This window comes from Schistocerca cancellata, chromosome 11 (assembly GCF_023864275.1).
Source record: "Schistocerca cancellata isolate TAMUIC-IGC-003103 chromosome 11, iqSchCanc2.1, whole genome shotgun sequence".
NCBI lineage: Eukaryota > Metazoa > Arthropoda > Insecta > Orthoptera > Acrididae > Schistocerca > Schistocerca cancellata.
The window spans coordinates 140504306-140527256 of record NC_064636.1 but is presented as its reverse complement, the minus strand read 5'-3'; the positions used below and the strand labels follow the sequence as shown (position 1 = coordinate 140527256).

Below are 22951 nucleotides of genomic sequence, written 5' to 3'. Positions count from 1 at the left end.
CCGACAGAGCGCGCTGTCAACACGAGGCCCGAGCACTGCCGCCGAGTAACTGCCGCCGCGCCGCCGACGTACAGCATTTGGTAAACAGCAGCCAAGTTACCAGTCGACGGTGACCACCAATCACGGCACATAACACAGGAGCCATCAGACAACAGAGGATACATTCTCCCTCCACCACAGTGGCCTATTAAAATAAAGTTCCCTTTCCTTCTTCCTTTAGTGACCAATGAAACGAACCATCTTTTTAAAATTATGACGTAATGGCATGCGCAGTGAACAGTAACAACAAAATATAAGGGACACTTGTTAGCTAGAACGCACCAGTAGACCCTGAAGAAGGCCGCTGCAACCGTGGCCGAAACGTAGGTTTTTCTCCTACAGCAGAATTTTATACAGTATGATGCGCGATACCATACCCAGAAAACTATTATGTCGACTGACTATGGCCGCGGAAGCCTGCGCAGTTACACTTCTGGTGTTATTATTATGAAGAGGAATACAAGCTGGACTTCGAGGGTTTAGCATCCACATGCAGTAACGAGTGTAAAAACGCAGAGTATAAAAAGTTGTAATGTAAATTGTGAAGGTGTGTGTAAGTAGAACATCGTGTACAGGCAGGGCTGTGACCAGCCATGTTCCACCACAGGCAACACGTGGGTGTGCGTTAGATCATGTTGGCAGTTCGTCACTGCAAGAAGCCGACAAAAGTCTAAGAGAGATGTTGAATAGAAGCGAGATCGTGGCTATGGGAAAGAAGCCGAAAGCTAGACAGATAGATTTTAGTGTATAGGTTACCCCTGACCAACTCCGCAATCTGTTGAGCTTTCGGGACGAAAACGAAACAGGTAGATATCTCGATCCGCTAAGGATCGAGAAAACATTTTGTATTCCGAGATATGTGCTTAAAACACATGTGGTTGGCAATCACACTGAGTTATCTGCATGCACAATAAATTGCAATGAAACCACAGTCGATTTTGCTTATCGATCCATTATGTCCGAATACAGAACTGAAGCCGTTCGGTAACTACAGTATGCTTCAGTGACATCGACAAAGTTCAAAGGACAGGTCGATTTGTATCATCGCGAAATAGCGGGGATAGTGCCACAGACATCATATCTGAACTGGAGTGGCAATCATTAAAACAAAGACATTTTTCGATGCGACGGGATCTTCTCATGAAATTTCAATTATCAGTTGTCTCCTCCGATATGTAAAAACATTCGGATGGCACACATCCTCATAGGGTGAAATGATCATCACAATAAAATAATAGAAATCGGGGCTCGCAAGGAAAAATTTAAGTGCTCGTTTTTCCCGCGCGCCGTTCCAGAGTGGAACAGTAGACAGACAGCTTGAAAGTGGTTCCTTGAAACCTCTGCCAGGCACTTTATTGTGGACAGCAGAGTAATCACGCAGATGTAGATCTTCGTGACTGCCGTAGGAACGACAGGCTGACGGTCGAAAAATCTCGAAATTTTTTTCATTATGAAATTATTCCCCACAATATTATGCTAGAACTCTAAAAAGTAAGGATTCTGTGAGCGTGTGAATCCGAGTGTGCACTGCACGCCTCGGCGTTAGAGAACCGCTTTCCACAAGTCGTTATCGATGCCTTCACCCCCATTTTTACCGATTTGAGTAAACCTGATTTGCTGGAGCGTTCGTTGGGCGGTTTTATTCAAAATGTGAACGAACGTAGTAATAGTTTCATTTGGAGATGTGCTCCAGAAATAACATCCAAACGAAGCGAAATTGTCAACTTTGCTTCAAACCACCACCATCAGTGCCTGAATTTTGACAGCTCTCATCCCTTTCAGACCAAAAAATCCCTCCCATGTAGCCTGGCTACCCGAGGATGGCATGGGGGTAGAGAGATGGAAAACTGTGTGGTGGAGTGTGCAGGGACTAGACTTCTAACAGGTGCAGCATCAGGAGACTGTGGACCAGGGAGGTGGGAAAAAAAGGAACAAAAAAGGAGAGGAGCAGAAAAAAACGGGCAGATGCATTGGGAGAGGGCTGAAAATAACCTGGGTGGGAGACAAAAATGGGGAGGAGATGAGAGGACAGAGGAAACTGGTGGAGGATGTGGAAACAATATGTTACCAAAGGTTGTGGCCAGGATGATTACAGGACTGTAGAATGTTTTGTAAGAATAACTCCCATCTGTGCAGCTCAGGAAAGCTGGTAGTGGAGGGAAAAATCCAGATGGCTCAGGTAGTGAAGCAGCCACTGAACTCAAGTGTGTTACGTTCAGTTGCATGTTGTGCCACAGGATGGTCTACTTGGCTTCTGTTTGACAGTGGCCATTCATCCTGAAGGACAGCTGGTTGGTAGTAATACAAATATAAAAAGCTGTGCAGTGATTGCAGCAGAGTTGGTAAATGACATGGATGTTTTCACAGGCAACCCAGCCCCTGATGGGGTAGGATAAACCTGTGACAAGTCTGGAATAGGAAGTGCTGGTGGGGGATTGGGCAAGTTTTGCACCTAGTTACTTCACAGGGATGTGACCTCTTGTGACAAGGGACTGGCATTTGGAGTGGCACAGGGATCGGCTGGGATTTTGAGGTTGGTTGGGCGACAGAACACATTTTAGGAGGAGTGGGAAGTATTGCATGTAGGATAGCCCTCATTTCTGGGCACAGTGATAGATAATCAAAGCCCTGTCGAAGGATATGGTTCAGTTGTTCCAGTTCAGGATGGTACTGGATGACAAAGGGGACACTCCTTTGTGGCTGGTTTTTGGGGGGTGTTGGGAGGATTGGGGTTATGAGGAGAAATCACATGCATGAGAGATCTGTTTGTGGACTATGTCTGGAGATAGTGCCTGCCTGTGAAGGCCTTAATGAGCATCCACATACTGAGCAAGGGAGTTTTTGTCAATGCAGATATGCTATTCTCAGGTAGCCAGGCTGTATGTGAGGGGTTCTTTGGTGTGAAAGGGATGACAGCCGTCAAAATGCAGATACTGTTGTTAGTTGCTGGGTTTATTGTGGACAGAGGTGCAGATGGAGCATCATAGAAGTGGGGGTCACCATCTTGAAGGTTGGCACACTGGGTTGAGGAAGACCACATGAAGTGGTTGTGAGAGAAGGTATTGAGGTTGTGAAGGAACGAAGATAGGGCGTCTTGGCACTAAATCATGAAGATATCATCAATGAACCAGAATGAGACTAGAGGTTCAGTGTTTTGAGATGCTAGGAAGATCTCCTCTAGATGCCCCATAAAAAGGTGGGCATAGAAGCGTGCCATGCAGATGCCCATAGCTGTACTGCTGATTTGTTCATGTACCTCCCCTTCAAATGAGAAGTAGTTGTGTTTTAGGATATAGTTAGTGTGTGAGGAATGAGGTAGGGGGCTTGGAAAATATAGCATTCAATAGTGGTAAGACCATGGGCATGACGGATGTTGGTTGATAGGGAGGTGGCATCAACAGTGATGAGTAGGGATTCAGGAGGTAAATAGGTGGGGATACAGGAGACTCAGCGAAGGAAGTGGTCTTTGACTTGTGAGGCTAGATTACGGGCAATTGGTGGGAGATGTTGATGAATGAGTGCCAAATAATGCGATGTCAGAGCTGTCACTGGAAGGCACATTGAATCGACAGGAGTCTCAACAATCTAAAACCCCATTGTAACTGAGGGGATGAATCCATAAATAGTATGAATCAGACTGTTGTTGAGATAAGAGTTCATTGCAATGTTACACTTGATAAGGATTGTACTGATGGGAAATATGTCCACAGCCTGATCTGACTTGTAAAATTTACTACGTTCCTTCTTCAAACGTGCCCTTTCGTGAAACCCAGTAGGCGCCCTATTGAACCTATCTGGTTAAAGTCAATCGTTGCATTTACAGTCCTTATTTCAGATTTAAATGTATTGATGTCTGCACATAGCGAAATACCTTTTCGAGACTGTTTTAAGACTTTATTTAAATTGTCTATATCGTATGCACTCGGTTCTATTTACACAATATCTTTTTCACAATTAATATCCAGGTGCAGTTTGTTGTTAGTCTCGGTGATATTTGGGATGCTGTTGTACATCTCCAGTCCATTCAGTGCAATACTACATTCACCAATACTCAAATCAATTGGCGGGAAGCAATTTGCATGCAATACAGATGATCGTTCTTTCAACATCAAAGTTTACGACTTTAACTGATGAAGGAATGGTTAAACCTCCTCCTTATATAGTCTCCTTCTCCTTCTTTGTAAACGACAAGAGAAACACGATACATAGTTGTACACAGTGCTGTGTATTAAAGTCCTGATAGCGCCGGAAATTGTAGGACACACGTCTTTTGTGAGTGACGTGTCGTGGTAACTCTCCTGGCAGTTACCGCCGATGCAATATACCTTCCAGTGACAGCTCAGGTATTGGATTATTTGACGCTGCGTATTGTGCACCAGGTTAAACACCTTGTGGACTTTCGTGGTGAGGAAATCATTGTACGATTACATCCAACGCAAGATGGGCATACAGCATAAAACCAGTGGTCGCAATCTACAGAATGTCACTACGTTACCAAACTGCTAAGTGATAACATGTGCGAACTATGAGTTTCTTAAGTCAGTTGGCTTGAAACCCCGCAATGACGCCCTCACTCAATGTAATCAGTCCAGTAGAGAATGATGAGAGAATTATACCTCAGGAATACTTCTCGCGTAAACCTTACGCTTCAACCACATTTAATAAGAACGACATTCCTGTTCCAAGAGATACTCTATGAACTCAGTGGGTCTGAGATCGACTGTACACGCAGTGTCAGCATAGCATCAACTCTGCATCACGTGCAGATTTGAATAGTTTAGAAATTGCGGGATGATTCATAGACGATACACAGGACAGAGCAGTTGCAGAGTATAAGCGATTTACTGCATGCATACCTCTAAAAATACTTATGGGGTACTTTGAGGACATGAGGCACATTATTATGAACGCTAAACAGGAACTCATTGTGGTGCGGAGTGCGACAGATAATAAATCATACATTCAAGGAGCTCAAGAGGAGAAAATGATCACAATCAGAAAGATAGTATGGAAAATGGCTCACATCAGTGCATCAGAAGAGGAGCATTTGAAGCTTTTAAAAGTCCTGAATTCTGGTACATTTCTGTCACTGACATTTCGCTCGTGGAAGTTTTTCGAGTACCCAGTGTTACCGACTGCGAGCAGTAAAACAAGGGCTATTAAAACCTCTTCGCAGCTAGAGACACCTAAATACACCATACTTGCGTTTCAAATTGATAGACGAGGGAATATAGCAAATGATTCCACCGTGTCCGACAAATGCAAGTTAACTAATGCCAAAGTCTACCTGAATTCATATTTGTACCCATATGACATATACGCAAGGTTTCGCGCTTCTTACTATGGAAGTGCCGAAGAAGAAGGAGGAGGTTGTCTACTCAGCTCATGGAAGTTCAAAGAGCTATCACGGATCATCGTAACAGACTGCTCGAAACACAACAAAATAATAAAGTCTCGACTGATAGACATGCGAAATGAGTTTGAATCTTGTACAAATTCCACAGAACACACTGCCGTGTATGCTCTATTTCCACATGACCGTGTGATCTACTACTGCCCACTCGCCAGTGTTGTGAAACAAGCTGCGCAAATGAACAGGTGCTGCACCACAGCTAGAGCAATTTACAGTGACGTCTCAAGGTGTGAACATCATTGCGGATGCTCAGGGTGTGTATGATGGTGAGCGTAGACAGTTCATATTTAAATAAGTTGCGTTTTTAGCATACACAGAAGATGCAGGAATAATAAAGACATTCTCAGTAAACATTGCATCACTTAGGTCTTTCAAATGTGTGAAGTGTGCTAAGACATGGAAGAGTGCAAAGTGGTTAACACATTTCTACCATAGAATTGACTGGGATGATCATGGCATACCCTGTAAAGACATGGTGACGTCGCTTCAATTATTCGACCACACGGATATCATCATGTACGTGAAGGGGAAGGAGAAGGGCTCATGGATGCATCGAATCTTTAAGTTTGCTGCTACTCAAGACCTTGAATTCTACAGGTGTCCTTCTCTCCATCGACTCAAGAAGATGAACAAGAAGATGTGTGGAAATATTGTTGCTGTGGCTACTTATGAAAATGTAAAATTACTTCCAAGTTGGATTACAAATAAATGATTTTTTACCTCACAACCTCTGTGTTCTTGTTTTCAACCCTTTTCCCACTTTCACAGTGTACATTTTTAACCACATGCTATGTCTGTGGTTTCCTTCAGGCACAGAAGATATAATTTTAGACATGTCTGCTATATATAGGGTGGTCCATTGATCGGGAACAGGCCAAATATCTCACGAAATAAGAGTCAAACGAAAAAACTACAAAGAACGAAACTCGTCTAGCTTGAAGGGGGAAACCAGATGGCGCTATGGTTGGCCCGCTAGATGGCGCTGCCATACGTCAAACGGATATCACCTGCGTTTTTTTTTTTAAAGGAACCCCCATTTTTATTACATATTCGGTTTGTACGTACAGAAATATGAATGTTTCAGTTGGACCACTTTTTTCGCTTTGTGATAGATGGTGCTGTAATAGTCTCAAACATATGGCTCACAGTTTTAGACGAACAGTTGGTAAAAGGTAGGTTTTTTAAATTAAAATACAGAACATAGGTACGTTTCAACATTTTATTTCGGTTGTTCCAATGTGATACCTGTACCTTTGTGAACTTTTCATTTCTGAGAACGCATGCTGTTACAACGTGATTACCTGTAAATACCACATTAATGCAATAAATACTCAAAATGATGTCCGTCAATCTCAGTGCATTTGGTAATACGTGTAACGGCATTCCTCTCAACAGCGAGTAGTTAGTTCGCACATGCATTGACTATGCGCTGACGCATGTTTTCAGGCGTTGTCGGTGGATCACGATAGGAAATATCCTTCAACTTTCCCCACAGAAATAAATCCGGGACATCAGATCCGGTGAACGTGCCGCTCATGGTATTGTGCTTCGACAACGAATCCTCCTGTCATTAAACATTCTATTCAATACCGCTTCAACCGCATGCGAGCTATGTGCTGGACATCCATCATGTCGGAAGTATATCGCCATTATGTCATGCAGTGAAACATCTTGTAGTGAAATCGGTAGAACATTATGCAGGAAATCAGCATACATTACACCGTTTAGATTGCCATCGATAAAATGGGGGCCAATTATCCTTCCTCCCATAATGCCGCACCATAAATTAACCGACCAAGTTCGCTGATGTTCCACTTGCCATCGTGGATTTTCCGTTGCCCAATAGTGCTTATCATGGCGGTTACGTTACCGCTGTTGGTGCATGACGCTTCGTCGCTAAATAGAACACGTGCAGAAAATCTGTCAACGTCTTGTAATTTCTCTTGAGCCCAGTGGCAGAACTGTACACGACGTTCAAAGTCGTCGCCATGCAATGCCTGGTGCATAGAAACAAAGTACGGCTGGAATCGATGTTGATGTAACGTTCTAAACACCGACGTTTTTGAGATTCCCGATTCTCGCGCTGTTTGTCTGCTACTGATGTGCGGATTAGCCGCGACAGCAGGTAAAACACCTACTTGGGAATCATCATTTGTTGCAGGTCGTGGTTGAATAACGTAACTATCCTGCGAACGCTCCGGACACTTGGATGATGTCGTCCAGGATACCGAGCAGCATACATACCACACGCCCATTGGGCATTTTGATCACAATAGCCATACATCAACACGATATCGACCTTTTCCGCAATTGGTAAACGGTCCATTTTAATACGGGTAAAGTATCACGAAGCCAATATCGCCCACACTGGCGGATTGGTAGGTGATACCACGTACTTATACGTTTGTTACTATTACAGTAGCATCTATCACAAAGCGAAAAAAGCGGTCCACCTAAAACATTCGTATTTCTTTACGTACTACACGAATATGTAATAAAAAATGCGGGTTCCTATTTAAAGAAACGCAGCTGATATCCGTTTGACCTATGGCAGCGCCATCTAGCGGGCCAACCATAGCGCCATCTGGTTTTCCCCTTCAAGCTAGACGAGTACCGTTCTTTGTAGTTTATTTCGTTTGATGCTTATTTCGTGAGATATTTGGCCCGGTCACTATCCGTGGACCACCCTGTATAACTTTGGAAGTGGACATGGTTATGTGCCCCCTGCCCGCATAACGCAAGGCATGCTGCATGATTTGGGCAGTTCCCTTTAGGTGCTCCTGGGGTGGGCCCTCATGCATGGCCGGCTGACCTCTCTCTGGCTGACACGCACTTCTGCGGCTGTCGTCCAGGGCGTCGTGTATGGCGGCAATTTCTTGTGAGGGCGCTGCACTGTGGCACGGTGAGTACGTGGGGTGTATTTGACGACTTCTGCTGGGTTTAACTCTCAGTGCCATATGGCGACCTGTACAGAATAGTTTTACCACTGAAAGTCTCATCAACAGAAAACAATGTTGGACTGTGCTCCCACCCAACAAGAGCAGCAGTTTGATGGGTAATTTCAGTGACAGACAGGCTGTCCCGTTAGAATCATGGGGAAGAATGAACTCGGTGTTATTCTGGGCTATTTTCGTGAACAGGTTCTGTTAGGGCCAAAATTTCCATCAGACAAGCTGAGAAATCACGAAAGATCCTACAAAAGCGACCGTTAATTATTTCTCTAGCACCTTAGAATTTCTGAGGGGTAGACTTGGCTGTTATTTACTTAGACATTTGATGGTCATATAACATTGAGTAGTTGCGCCTGCAAGGGTGATACGAAAGCTATGTGTCATTGAGCTAGCAACAGTGCCTAGGTGAACACGTATTTCGACAGGTATGTCTCATGTATGAAAGGGAACGCACTGCGTCATGCTTTTGGAGCACAAACTGACACCTGCACATGGTTTGGCAGCTGACGTCCTCGTCGTTACTTCAGAGGGGCAGCCGGTGCACCCCTACTATTGGTAACTTGTGCGGTGGCGTTTTCTGTGCGGTCCAGTGACAGGGGAGTGGCGGGCGGTGTGTGCTTCACGATTTATTTGTGATAGGTGTTTCATATGGTATTGCGTGATTGGATTAAAAAAAGAAAAGCGATCGATCTAGTTACTTCTTACAAAACCCCTACATGTCTCTAAACAGCAGAGAATGATGAGCAAGAGAAATCTAAGTCCAACAAACTTAATTTTTATAAATAAATATTATTATGCTCTTGGATTTCCTATCATGAGATCCTCCCCGTCTCCACCAAAGAGCAGCCAATTTTTTGGAGGGAGGGTGGGAGGGGAGGCGGTTTACCAGAGAACAGAGGTTAATTAATTGAATGTAATTAAGTAGTATATAAAACTGGTGTCAGAGGAGTATTCCAATAACACAGACCTGAAATTGTACCTGTAGCAGCGAGAGGGAGGTTTCCTGAGGGGTGGGAGGGGGTGGAGGGAGGGGGAGGGGGCTGGGGAACAACAGGTTAAGGACCTGTCAATCAAAAGGAAGGATGGTTTTCAGCAGAACAGTAAGTTAAGTACCTGTCAATCAAAAGAGAACAATAGCTTTTCCCCTGGGTGCGTACCTGCCCCTGATGGGAGACAGGTATCATTCCTGTAACCGCTACCGCTTGGCCAGTAGTGGCCAACAAGAACAACGCTGAGGCAGTAGTGCAACGTTCGAAAGAGCTTGGTGAGCGAGACAGCCTCACAGATTCTAAAATCATTGAAATTTAAAGAATCCTGTCACGATCGCCATGTCTGTGTCTGTTTGGTTCCTGACGTGGCGTGAGATGAAGGCAGTAGCAGAAAGTCTTCTAGCGACGACTAAATTGGCTGTCAGGTTTCTTGTGCCACTAACGGACTGGCGGTGCTAAACCTTACCTGTTGTTCTGCTTTTGTTCCGACCGCGGTCGGCACCTCCATCACATCTAGCCAGGGTTTTAGGATTCAGTTGGTAAAAAAAAAAGAGACACAGTGGAAACCACAGAACAGGGAAAAACAGATAGGCCTGCTAAAACGTTGCACATACTGTCGTGGAAGAAGACATTGAGAGTTAGTCTGTTACAAGTGAGTAAGAGTTGCTGCACACAGATTGAGCTAAGAAACTGGTGAGAACTGGTCTCGCTGCAGGTCAAGGCAACAAGAACAAGTAAACAGGAAACAAATTACGGATTTTTCGATGAATGCTCCAATTCCTGAGCTGAGGGAGGGAGAGAGAGAGACAAAGAGAGTGCCGAAAGATATTTGAAATACTGATCATTACGAGAATTGAAACCGGCCCAGAAAGAGATGGTCTAGATTGCTATTCCCAACATAAGGAACAATCATCCACCTACTGACCGGCACGGCAAGTCGAAAATGAGAGAGTGAAAGGGAGAGAGGGATAAATTTATACGTCCGTATGATAAATCCCTTCCCTCAAAAACATTTTTCATCTTAATACCTCCTCTGTGTTACCACAGATGACGTGTCACTGATCTCATTTGTTCTAAGGTTGTAGTACACACGAGTTGCCTGTTTGTTTACACTACGCTGAGTGGAATGCGTAAGTTCTAACAAATGTTCACCAACGTGCAGTCTTCCATAGTTGTTGTCCCCTGCACAGGAAACAGCACGCAGCTGGTGAACCCGTTATCCTGAGGCAGTAAGAAACTCTTAGCAAGGAATTGTTATCTATGAAATGATTAAATTTCCGATCAGTTTGTTTGTATGGGAAGCCACTCGCATTTTATTAGCAGAACACGAGAAAGTGCACAATTACGTTTCACTTTAGGGTCACAAATAACCTCTAATCTTCAGCAAATTATTGAATTGCGTATCTCCGTAGTTACTGTCACGCTTTTCTCAACTATATTTCCCAAATAACTATAGACTGCTAATAAAGTCTTAACTAACACCGATCGCGTCAGACAACATGTCTGTCCTCCAACACTGCCAAGCCAATTCTGATCTTACAGTTGTAGCCGAATCACTTCGCCCGCCATCCAAGTTAGGCGCAATGCGAAGATCGCCAAAGCGCTTCGTCTGCCTCTTCATTTAGCGGTTGTTTATTATTCTACTAGTTATTGATACTTGTGAAACAATGGAATAATAGCACGCTATTGCGAGGTGCTATAAATATGAAATGCAGGTAAATACGCTGTGTAGTTTGTCTAACATTAATAATAGAAAATTATCATTTTGGCGCGGAACTTCCGAACGCAGCAGCCAGTCGCAGAGGCGGACCACAATTTAGGAGGTCTTCCTCATTATACCCGTACCGAACAAACCATCTGTCATCGGTACGTCGCACCACATTACGTCATCTTGCCACAGCTGCCTTCTCAACTACTCCACAAAGAGCTTCTTCTAGCCGAATATGATTGCTACAAAGCTAGAAATATTACACCGGTATACGCAATGTTGCTTCATGTCGGAATTACCTATTTTTCTTTTTCAATTCATCACTCTTCTGACTGGTTTGATATGGCCCGCCACGAATTCCTCTCTTCCGCGAACCTTTCCGTCTCCGAGTAGCAATTCCAACCTACGTCCTCAATTATTTGCTGGAAATATCCAAATCTCTGTCTTCCTTTACAGTTTTAGGCTCTACACCTTCCTCTGGTGCTGTGGAAGTCATTCCCTGGTGTCATAACACATCTCCTGTCATCATGTCCCTTCCTCTTGTCAGCGTTTTCCACGTTTTCCTTCACTCACCTAATCTGATTCTGCGCAGAACCTCATCATACATTACCTTACCGGTCCACCTAATTTTCAACACTCTTCTGCAGCACGACATCCCAAACGCTTCGATTCTTTTCTAGCGCCGTTTTGCCACAGTCCATGTTTCACTGCCATACAGTGGTGTTCTCCAAACGTACATTCTTAGAAATTTCTTCCTCAAATTAAGACCGTTGTCTGATACTAGCAGGCTTCTCTTGGACAGCAATGCCCTTTTTGGCTATTCTAGTCTGCTTTTTGTGTCCTCATTGCTCCGCCCATCATGGGTGATTTTGCTGCATACCTGGCAGAATTCCTTACGTCGTGATAACCAATTCTGACATTAAGTTTCTCGCTATTCTCTCTTCTGCTCCTTCTCATTACTTTTGTCTTTCTTTGATTTACTATCAATTCATATTCTGTACTCATGGGAGTGCTCATTCCATTCAACATACTGTGTAATTCTTATTCACTTCCACCGAGGATAGCAGTGTCATCAGCGAATCTTACCATTGACATCCTTCAACCCTGAATTTTAATCCCACTCTCGAGCTTTTCTGTTATTTACTTTATTGTTCCTTCGTTGAATAGACTGAACAATAGGGGTAAAAAACTATTCCCTGTCGCATATTCTTTCTAATCCGAATACTTCGTTCTTGGTCTTCCAGTCTTATTCTTCCCCCTGGGTTCTTCTACATATTTTTCTGCACCTTACCCCTATTTTTTCAACACAATTTCGAACATCTTGCACCATCTGACCTTCTCAAACGGTTGTTCCACGTCGACAGAACCTGTGAACGTGTCTTAAATTATCTTCACTCTTTCTCCCATTATCAACCGTGATGTTAGATGACAATTAGTTGGCCTTTACCTTCCCTAAGGCTAAACTGATAGTCATCTAACTAATCAATTTTCTTTTCCGTTCTTCTGTATATTTTTCTTGTCAGCTACTTGGATGTATGAGCTGTTAAGCTGATTAATGCGATAATTCTCGCTCTTGTCGGCTCTAATCTACGGAATTTTGTGTATGATGTTTTACCGGAAGTATAGTAGTATACCGCCAGACTCGTACATCCTATGGACCAACGTCAATGGTCATTTTGTTGCGTCTACCACCAAATAATTTTAGAAATTCCGCTGGAATCTTATCTAGTCGTTCTACCTTATTTGATCTTAAGTCTTCCAGAGCTCTTTTAAATTCTGATTCTAATACTGGATGCCGTATCTCCTCCCTGTTGACTCGTGTTTCTTCTTCTGTCACTTCATCAGACAAGCCTTGGCCCCTCAAAGAGGACTTCAGTAAACTGTTTCCACCTATCTGTTGTCTCCTCTGCATTTAGCAACGGAATTTCCGTTGCACTTTTAATGTTACTACCTTTGATTTTGATCTCTCCGAAGATTGTTCTGACTCTTCTGTATGCTGAATCCGTTCTTCTATTCGATTTCTTCATATTTTGCATGTAGCCATTTCGCTTTAGCCTTCCTGCACATACTGTTTCTTTCGTTGCTAACAGATTTGATTTTTGTATTCTTGAATTGCCCTGAATATTTTTGTACTTCTTTCTTTCGCCTATCACCTGAAGTATTTGATTTGTTATCCATGATTTCTTCGGTTTTCTTTCTAACTTCCGTGCTTACCCTTTTTAGAAATGTCCATTCGTCTTCAACTAAACTGTCTGTTGAGCTATTCACCATGCCAGAATCTATAACATCAGAGTACTTAATGCGCGTCTCTTCATTCCTTAGTACTTCTGTATCCCACTTCTTTGTACATTGATTCTTGTACTTAGTCTTTCAAACTTCAGCCTACTCAACATCATTAATAAATTGTGATCTGGTAGTAGAACTGCCCTTTGGTAAGCCTTACAGTCCTATATGCTGCCTTCCCATGACGTAATCTGATTGGAATCTTCCCGTATCACTCGGCCTTTTCCAAGTTTACCTCCTCCTCTCGTGATTCTTGAACAGAGTATTCGCTATAACTAACTGGCATTTATTGTAGATCTCAATTAGTCTTTCTCCTGCCTCATTCCTATTACGAAGCCCGTATTCTCCTGTAACATTTTCTTCTACTCCCTCCCCTACAACCGGATTCCAGTCCCCTACAACTACTAGATTTTGATTTGCCTTTAGTATTGAATTACGCGTTCAGTATCGTCATACACTTTCTCTATCTCTTCATACTCTGCCTGCAATATTGGCATGTACACCTGAACTACTGTTGCTGCTGTTGGTTTGCTGTCGATCCTGATATGAACAAACATCTCACAGAAATGTTAACAGTAACTCCCTCTCTCCACTACCTTCCTGTTCATAATAAATCCTACTCCCGTTACTATTTTCTGTTGCTGCTGATATTACCCTTGACTTGTCTGACCAGAAATCCCTGCAGCGAGGATCGATTCCAAGGCCAAGGACGTTTTGATTACTAGTCAAAGACGCTGCCCATAGACCATGTGTGCCCGTCCTAGCCTTACAAAGTAGCACGCCGAAACAGATTACTGACGGTACTACAAGCGGGTCACGCAATCAGAGGTCGCTACTGCAGCAACGAACACACACACCCTCGCACAGTGACGGGAAGTCATCGGCTGACGATGCTCACTTCCCTTTACTTGCACCGTGAAGCCTTGTTTTTTTCCAGGTCTCACAGTTCTAGGTCAACTCAAAGTACGTTACTGCTATTGACCGTGCGTGTTCTCGAGTATCGAAACATGTCACACAAGTGGCCGTAACTTTTCATGGCCTTCACTTAGGAGCACGAAACATTTACACCGCCAACAGACCATCGACCGTAGTATGAGACATAAATTTCAACATGATACTCCATAATGCCCCACGGAAAAAAGTTCTACAAAGAAGAAACACAGAAGGCATGACATGTTAAAAAAAGTGGGAGATAATGAAAAGGACATGCCCACTGAAAACGGGACATCCGCTCAACCTAGTCTACGCCCTGATGTGTAAGCGCCGTCACTACGTTTACATGTGACACATCTTCCGAAAGACGAAAATCAAATTTCGGACACCGTTGCGCTGTCGTGTTTACACGTTAAGGTCTGAAGAGGATTTGGTAGCCGAGTTAAATATAGCTCCCGGAAAACAGCTGTTACAATTACTGATTTAGTCAGCTCAATCGCTATTTCTCTTCAATTAGACGAGGTGTAAATAGCTACAGTCTGATATTTCTACTTATCCTTCACTGCACCAAAAAGCCACTCTGTCCATATTAGCCCAATCTTTTTTAGAGAAAGGACGAAACATGACCGGCCAAGCACTTTTCAAAACTGGTTGCGTTTAGATGAGAGCGGAAGTCGATTGCGGAACTGGATAATCGGCAACTAGAAACGGATTTCCCGAATCGATTTTTAAGGCATTACATGACCACCCAGAAGCGGTATCGGAAGATCAGTTTATGAAGTCCGGTTTTGGGAGCCCCATGCCACCGGGGTGTGTGTTGCCAGCTGCATAGCGCGGTACGAGATAGCGGACTGTGGCGTGGAAGTAGGCAGGCGGTCCGGCAGTGCCAACTTCGACGTAGACGCCTCTCTCGCTCTGCCGCAGGAGAACCTGGCAACGCCGCCCCGTGACGTCACCGCTGGGTGGGGGCAGCCGCGCGCCCCGGCTGTCTGTGTGGCCCAGTTGTGAGGGAGCGGCCGAGGCGAGAGGAGCGTGCGGCCTGACAAAGGTAAGGCGGCCAGCTAGCTACTGGAAGCTGCCGTTGTTCTGCACGCTTTTGGGTGGTTTGTCGCGTAACTCAATAAGGGCAACGTCAAGGAACTGCTCCTGTTTAATATATTTTCTTACTTTTATAAATCACGATGGCTACGAACAAAGGGATGGCGAACAGTATGTTAAATTACTGCTTTGAGTGTTCAGTAATTTATTGCTCGTTATTTATCGCCTTGCTCCAGCCTTTTAACCGGTGAAAACTTGAGCAAGAATAAGGCTGAACGGATGGAAAATACCGCCACATTCAGTCGGCCAGTGTTTCGATGTGCCAGTGTCGATTCCTACAGAATTGCGTTGAACGCAAGTACGCAAAAACCATCAAAGTCAGCACTTGGGACTGAGTGGGTTTCAGTGCGGCACGGCGTCTTCCGCCACGGATTCCTGCAGCCGTGGTTATCTGTGATACTGGACCACCAGCCCACAAGCCTAGAGCGATTGGAGGTTGCCTGTCTAGCGGCTTGCAGGGGTGACAGAAATTTAATTTTCAATATTTCGCTTAGTTTGGCCGTCTTTAAACATCTAAACTGCGGTCGAAATCTACTAGTAAAGGTGAAATCTGGTTCACATAGTTAGAAAAGTTGTAAGGTGGCATCGTTTTGAGCCACATTACAACTACCACTCCGGAAAGAAGACACGTTAATAGTATAAACATCGAGACAGGAAACCATTAACGATACTGGCATCGGCTACGGATCTTAATTTATAGCAGAATACCTGCACGTTGGGCGATAGTGAAGCGGACGGAGACGGGAGGCTGGCAGGAGAACGGGAAAGACACAAGCGTGGCAGGCAGGCCTGAGAGCTAAAGACAACAGCGAACATAAGCTCCTGGAAACCCCAGGCCGGTGGACCGCGGCTTAGCGGGAGCCACGTGGCCCACGACAAGGAGAAGACACAGGGGCTCGCCCACAAAACGCGTGGCGGCGTGCACGTGTTCCAAACGGCCGGAGCGGAAGCTTCTGGAACAGTCTGGAAGCTTCTAGAAGCTTCGGTCGGTTGCAAAAATGAGATTGCTCGGCGCTCGGAAACGAACGCCTTCCAGCAACATGATTGGCCACACACATTAAAGCGGGAAGAAGAAAAAGGAACAGGAGCTACGAAAAAGCGTAGCCACTGTGAAACACTTCTTTCTGGAGCATCGAGAAGAGAGGTTGGTCCTGGCGAGGTGTGCAACCTCGTTACTGGGACAGAGGACTTGTAGCGAGAGCCTGAGGATCGTCTGGCGTTCCACGGCAGCCGTGGAGGCGCCCACGGAAGCTTTTGGTGAGGCAGAATTTATGTTATCTCGCTGAGGCGAGAACCATCGCAGCGATAAGCGTCAGATTACTGTAGTGGTCGTGCAATCGCAACGGCGGTTAGGGAAGTAAAGTAAATTGCTGATCACGTGTCTTTTTCGTTCTATGCTGAGGCTTCACGTTGCTAGTCGCGAGTGTAGTTCTAAATATAATTGCAATTGCCATAGCTCATGTCAGTATTCCGCGCTCGAATTAACGACCGCGATTATATGTCACAGGACAGTGCCAGACAGAGCGATTACCAAATGTGAATAGGCAGAACTATAATCTTGCTCGTACTGTGTAATCTTGTATCGAGTAAATTGCAGAAGAGTAAAGAATTTAACACTACTGAGTGAATCATTTAATAGCTAGTACTCCTTTGTCATTTTATTATCTCCTTATTTGTGTATTTCATGTTTGCAACCACCTAGTGGAGGCAGTGTTTGTAGGTCAGCACATCTGAAGATTCTAGCGTATACTGAGGATATGGTTAGAAACTAATCAGATTTGCATACGACTAGTTGACGTCACATATCGAGCAAAGGATAAGCTTACCCTTCTGGAGAGCGTAGTGTCAGGGCGACAAATTAGCGTTATAAAATCCGTTGTGCAAAATTTTTCACTCATACGTTCGGCTCGCAGGCTTACCCATCAGCAGAAAAGAGCCAAACAGAAGCGATTACTTACAATTGGCTTACCCTGCCAGGATAAGTATCTGAGAATCCTGAAACACAGTCAGCAAAAATTCGAAGGGATAGCAGTTTGAAGTCTCAGTACTTACTTATTAATCGTGATCTTAGCTTGACTGAATAAATTATGCACAGATGCATAGAACCACGTGTTATAATTGCTAGTTCAATAAGAATTGCATTTGTTGCCGCGCTATAGCGTGTGCTCGCTGGCTTCAATGTCGTAGAATAATTTGTAGAATTACTGTTGCGCTTGAGCGTCTGCTCGTTGGTTCCAGTGTTTTCAGTTGTTTGAAGGAGTGACTTGCTTGAGCGTCTGCTCGATGGTTGGAGCCGTAAGGAGTCTTTTACACTCCTGGAAATTGAAATAAGAACACCGTGAATTCATTGTCCCAGGAAGGGGAAACTTTATTGACACATTCCTGGGGTCAGATACATCACATGATCACACTGACAGAACCACAGCCACATAGACACAGGCAACAGAGCATGCACAATGTCGGCACTAGTACAGTGTATATCCACCTTTCGCAGCAATGCAGGCTGCTATTCTCCCATGGAGACGATCGTAGAGATGCTGGATGTAGTCCTGTGGAACGGCTTGCCATGCCATTTCCACCTGGCGCCTCAGTTGGACCAGCGTTCGTGCTGGACGTGCAGACCACGTGAGACGACGCTTCATCCAGTCCCAAATATGCTCAAAGGGGGACAGATCCGGAAATCTTGCTGGCCAGGGTAGTTGACTTACACCTTCTAGAGCACGTTGGGTGGCACGGGATACATGCGGACGTGCATTGTCCTGTTGGAACAGCAAGTTCCCTTGCCGGTCTAGGAATGGTAGAACGATGGGTTCGATGACGGTTTGGATATACCGTGCACTATTCAGCGTCCCCTCGACGATCACCAGTGGTGTACGGCCAGTGTAGGAGATCGCTCCCCACACCATGATGCCGGGTGTTGGCCCTGTGTGCCTCGGTCGTATGCAGTCCTGATTGTGGCGCTCACCTGCACGGCGCCAAACACGCATACGACCATCATTGGCACCAAGGCAGAAGCGACTCTCATCGCTGAACACGACACGTCTCCATTCGTCCCTCCATTCACGCCTGTCGCGACACCACTGGAGGCGGGCTGCACGATGTTGGGGCGTGAGCGGAAGACGGCCTAACGGTGTGCGGGACCGTAGCCCAGCTTCATGGAGACGGTTGCGAATGGTCCTCGCCGATACCCCAGGAGCAACAGTGTCCCTAATTTGCTGGGAAGTGGCGGTGCGGTCCCCTACGGCACTGCGTAGGATCCTACGGTCTTGGCGTGCATCCGTGCGTCGCTGCGGTCCGGTCCCAGGTCGACGGGCACGTGCACCTTCCGCCGACCACTGGCGACAACATCGATGTACTGTGGAGACCTCACGCCCCACGTGTTGAGCAATTCGGCGGTACGTCCACCCGGCCTCCCGCATGCCCACTATACGCCCTCGCTCAAAGTCCGTCAACTGCACATACGGTTCACGTCCACGCTGTCGCGGCATGCTACCAGTGTTAAAGACTGCGATGGAGCTCCGTATGCCACGGCAAACTGGCTGACACTGACGGCGGCCGTGCACAAATACTGCGCAGCTAGCGCCATTCGACGGCCAACACCGCGGTTCCTGGTGTGTCCGCTGTGCCGTGCGTGTGATCATTGCTTGTACAGCCCTCTCGCAGTGTCCGGAGCAAGTATGGTGGGTCTGACACACCGGTGTCAATGTGTTCTTTTTTCCATTTCCAGGAGTGTATACGTGTGTTTGTATGTGCGCTGCGCAATCACGACGTTGTGTAGGAAAATTAAGTGATTACTATGTTATTTATTGTAGGCGTGCGTGTGACAATTTAGTTATTATTTGTGTGAGAGATAATAGTGAGTAAGCCTACGCCTCACGCTAACAAGAGCTAAAGCTCGGTTACAGAAAGAAGTAGATACAATAGACAAAATTAATAGTGAAATGGTGGGAGTAAATAGGAGTAACGAGAATCGATGGGACGAGACAGAATTGAGAATGCGAGATGCGCGGGGTACTGGTGAGGTGAACGCGGTTCACAGGAAGTTTCTGGAGGAAGACAGACTCAGCCAAGCCAGGGGACGAGAACCTGATAGCGAGGAAGACCTTAGAGAACACGTAGGTGCAGTTGTTACCGTCGGAAACTACGGTGTAGTCAGCCCACGTGAACGCAAAAGCGACAGTGATTACTACAACCGACCACAATCAAATGCGGCAGCACACGGCCACACATCAGGTTATGGTACGTACAGCAGGCAAGAGGAGGTTGATAGAACACAGTACCGGTATGTCCGCGCTTGTTCAGAACCTATTGTGTCAAATAACGTGCAAGGTATCGACGCGGTAGGAATAGCAAACATACTCGCGTTTCTTAAAAATATGAATAACGAAATGCAAAGTATCAAGATAGAAATTCAAACTAGTATGGAAAAGAAAATGCAAGAAAGAATACAGAAATCCAAAGTAGTATGGAAACCGAAATTAAGGGAATTCAAACTAGTATGAAAAACGAAATAAAGGGAATCCGCAGCCGGATAGATCACGTTGGTATGGATATTAATGTGATTAAGACGGAAACGAAAGACATGAAAGACGATGCAGCTGCGTTACAAGCCACATTGGCACGTGAGGTAGCGGAAATTAAAAGAACGGCAAACGAAGCGAAATTAATAGCAAAGGGCGCGAAGCGCATGTCTCGTGCAACCAAAGAGGAAACATTTCAAACCGCGAAAGTGGGAAGGGGAGCGATACACAAACTCCAGAACCGGATAAAGAAGGTCGAAGAAACACAATTACGTACCAAAGATGCTCCACAGAACGGAGCACCGAATGCAGAGCTCAAACAACTAAAAATACACGTGACTAATGAAATGGAGCGGCTAGCAGGGGAAATAAAGTCACTGAGCAAAAATGCAGAGATTATAGAAGACCGAAGTAACAGCCCCACAAGTACAGAGGGAACGACGAGAACAGGAGCAATTTCACTGCCAACCAGTCACACGCAAACGGCGAATAGCGGATCAGAAATTAAAGTAATCCACCGTGGGAACACGGAGAGGGAATTTAATATGGAGAACGGTGGCATAGAATGGACAAATCCTTTGAATCCACCTGCCCCAATAATCAACAACCGTACGAATAGCAACATTACGGTCGACTCAAGTAATTGCAGTCCGTTAATCCAAACCACCGCACATCAACTGTATAATTCCGAATGTGCCGTTACAATGAGGAACGAAAACTGCCGGTACAGTGAACAGCAAGGAAGAGAAGAAAGACGTGAGATACCGAAGTCAGAAGACAACTTCAATTTTAAGCACTTTATATCGGTCCAGCGGTTCAAGCACTACAAAGACGACGGTATTCTGTTGCACCCAAAAACATTCATCGGACTATTTGACCTAAGTTTACCGCCGCATTGGCCGCTCCGATATCAGCTAGACTTTGTCTGTTCACATATGGAAGACGCCACCGCACAGTGGATGCGAAACATTGCGAGAACTTGCAATACCTATGAAGAATTCCGTACTGCGTTCCTCAACAAGTATTGGTCGAAAGAAACGCAAGACAGAATTAAACAAGAACTCATGATGAGCCGAAATTTGGAAAGTTCAGGTTTCCGCAGCCCCGTCAAATATTTCGAAAACATGACCAAACGAAACCAGTACTTAGACCAACTGTGTAGCCAAGCAGAAATAATCAGATTACGCTACATGAAATTACCGATCGCGTATCAACAAACCCTAGCTGGTAGGTGCGGCGACAACATCGAGAAATTTAAAGGCACGTTAAGGGAACTGGATTTCGCTTTTAATGAGCAGCAAAACAGAGAAAGGAAAGTGCAAAAGGACACACAAAGTGCTAATTGGGAAAACCAGAACGAAAACAGTAGTGGACAGGGCTGGCACAATGATGGTCGTAGATCGCCTCCGCGAAACTTCCCACGTGAAAATCAGACAGGGAACAATCCCAATTGGACAAACAATCGAAACAACAGGCAGCATAATGATCAGAGAGCGAACACGTGGAGGAGTAACAGCGGACAGTGGAGCAACAACAGAAACCACAACCGAACGCATACGTATCAGAACTGGCAAGGAAACGGACTCACCGAAAATAGGCATGAAGCTGAAATTCGGCCACCAAATCCGGGACGCGTACAAGCGATCGAAGTAGACAATGATAATTGACTAGGCCACAGGTCGGGCACGACACAAAGACAGCCCGAAAACAATATCGGATACAGTCAAATGAACATGCTAGAATACGAAGATGTGGGTAAACTACTATTAGAAGAAAAGGATACGAAATGTAGGGCAGAAATATACCCTCTGGTGAAAATAAAGATAGGCGAGATCAACTGCACGGCGATAATAGACAGTGGAAGCGAGCTGTCAGCAATATCTGACTCCCTATACAATGAATGTAGACTCCATAAATCCACCAACGCTTGCAGTAAGGAAATCGAAAGTGAGGGGCGCGCTTATGGGGAAAGGCACTGAGACTCGAAATCGGGACCTTCGCCTTTCGCAGTCATTCGCTCTACCAACTGAGGTACCGAAGCACGACTCACGCCCCGTCCTCACAGCTTTACTTCTGTCAGTACCTCGTCTCCTACCTTCCAAACTCCACAGAAGCTCTCCCGCGAAACTTGCAGAAACTAGCACTCCTGGAAGAAAGGATATTGCGGAGACATGGCTTACTCACAGCCAGGGGGATGTTTCTAAAACGAAATTTTCACTTTACAGCGGAGTGTGCGCTGATATGAAACTTCCTGGCAGATTAAAACTGTGTGCCGGACCGAGACTCGAACTCGGGACCTTCGCCTTTCGCGGAGAAGCGCTCTACCAACTCAGCTACCCAAGCACGACTCACGCCCCGTCCTCACAGCTTTAATATCGATACAGCCATTCTTATAAGGGAAGGCATTCCGGTGACTGAAATCGAACGACTAGAATCAGGAAGAGCCGTAGGCATAAAAATTTTCGATATGACCGTGCTTAACCTTTACGCCCCATCAGGAAATTCCCATAAATTGGATGGTGCGATGTTTTTTCAAGACGAACTAATTTATTTATTGAGGAAAAATCCGTGTTCTCTTATATTAGATGGACATATTAACTGTGTTTTAAACCAGAAAGATCAACAACCCAATTTCAACTACTCGCCAAAGTTAAAAAAAGTTAGTAAGTGATCTACAACTCAAAGATGTATAGGAACTTCAGCACCCGACATCAGTCGACTTCATGTATATAACCAGCCACTCCCGCAGCAGACTAGATAGAATTTACGTGCCACCAAATTTGGAAATTTTTATATTAAACGTTGAAACAGTTCCCGTGTATTTTAGCGATCACAGTACACTTTTAAACTGCTTTAATTTAAGTGTACAGCCAACCCGTCGATTCAGAGGGCAATGGAGTTTGAATATATCTGTCTTAACTGACGAAGAACTGGAACAGGAAATAAGAGTAGGAATTTGAATATATCTGTTTTAACTGACGAAGAACTGGAACAGGAAATAAGAGTAGCGTGGACTA

At 45.1% G+C, this 22951-nt stretch overlaps 1 protein-coding gene across 1 annotated transcript in view; it reads left to right on the top strand.

Moving 5' to 3' along the window:
• Positions 1-15331: 15331 nt before the first annotated feature.
• LOC126108566 (uncharacterized) overlaps positions 15332-22951 on the top strand; it is a 60623-nt gene continuing 53003 nt past the window's right edge. The window contains exon 1 of the mRNA XM_049913854.1: positions 15332-15364. The gene's annotated coding sequence lies outside the window, so the exon portion shown is untranslated. The remainder of the gene's footprint in view (positions 15365-22951) is intronic.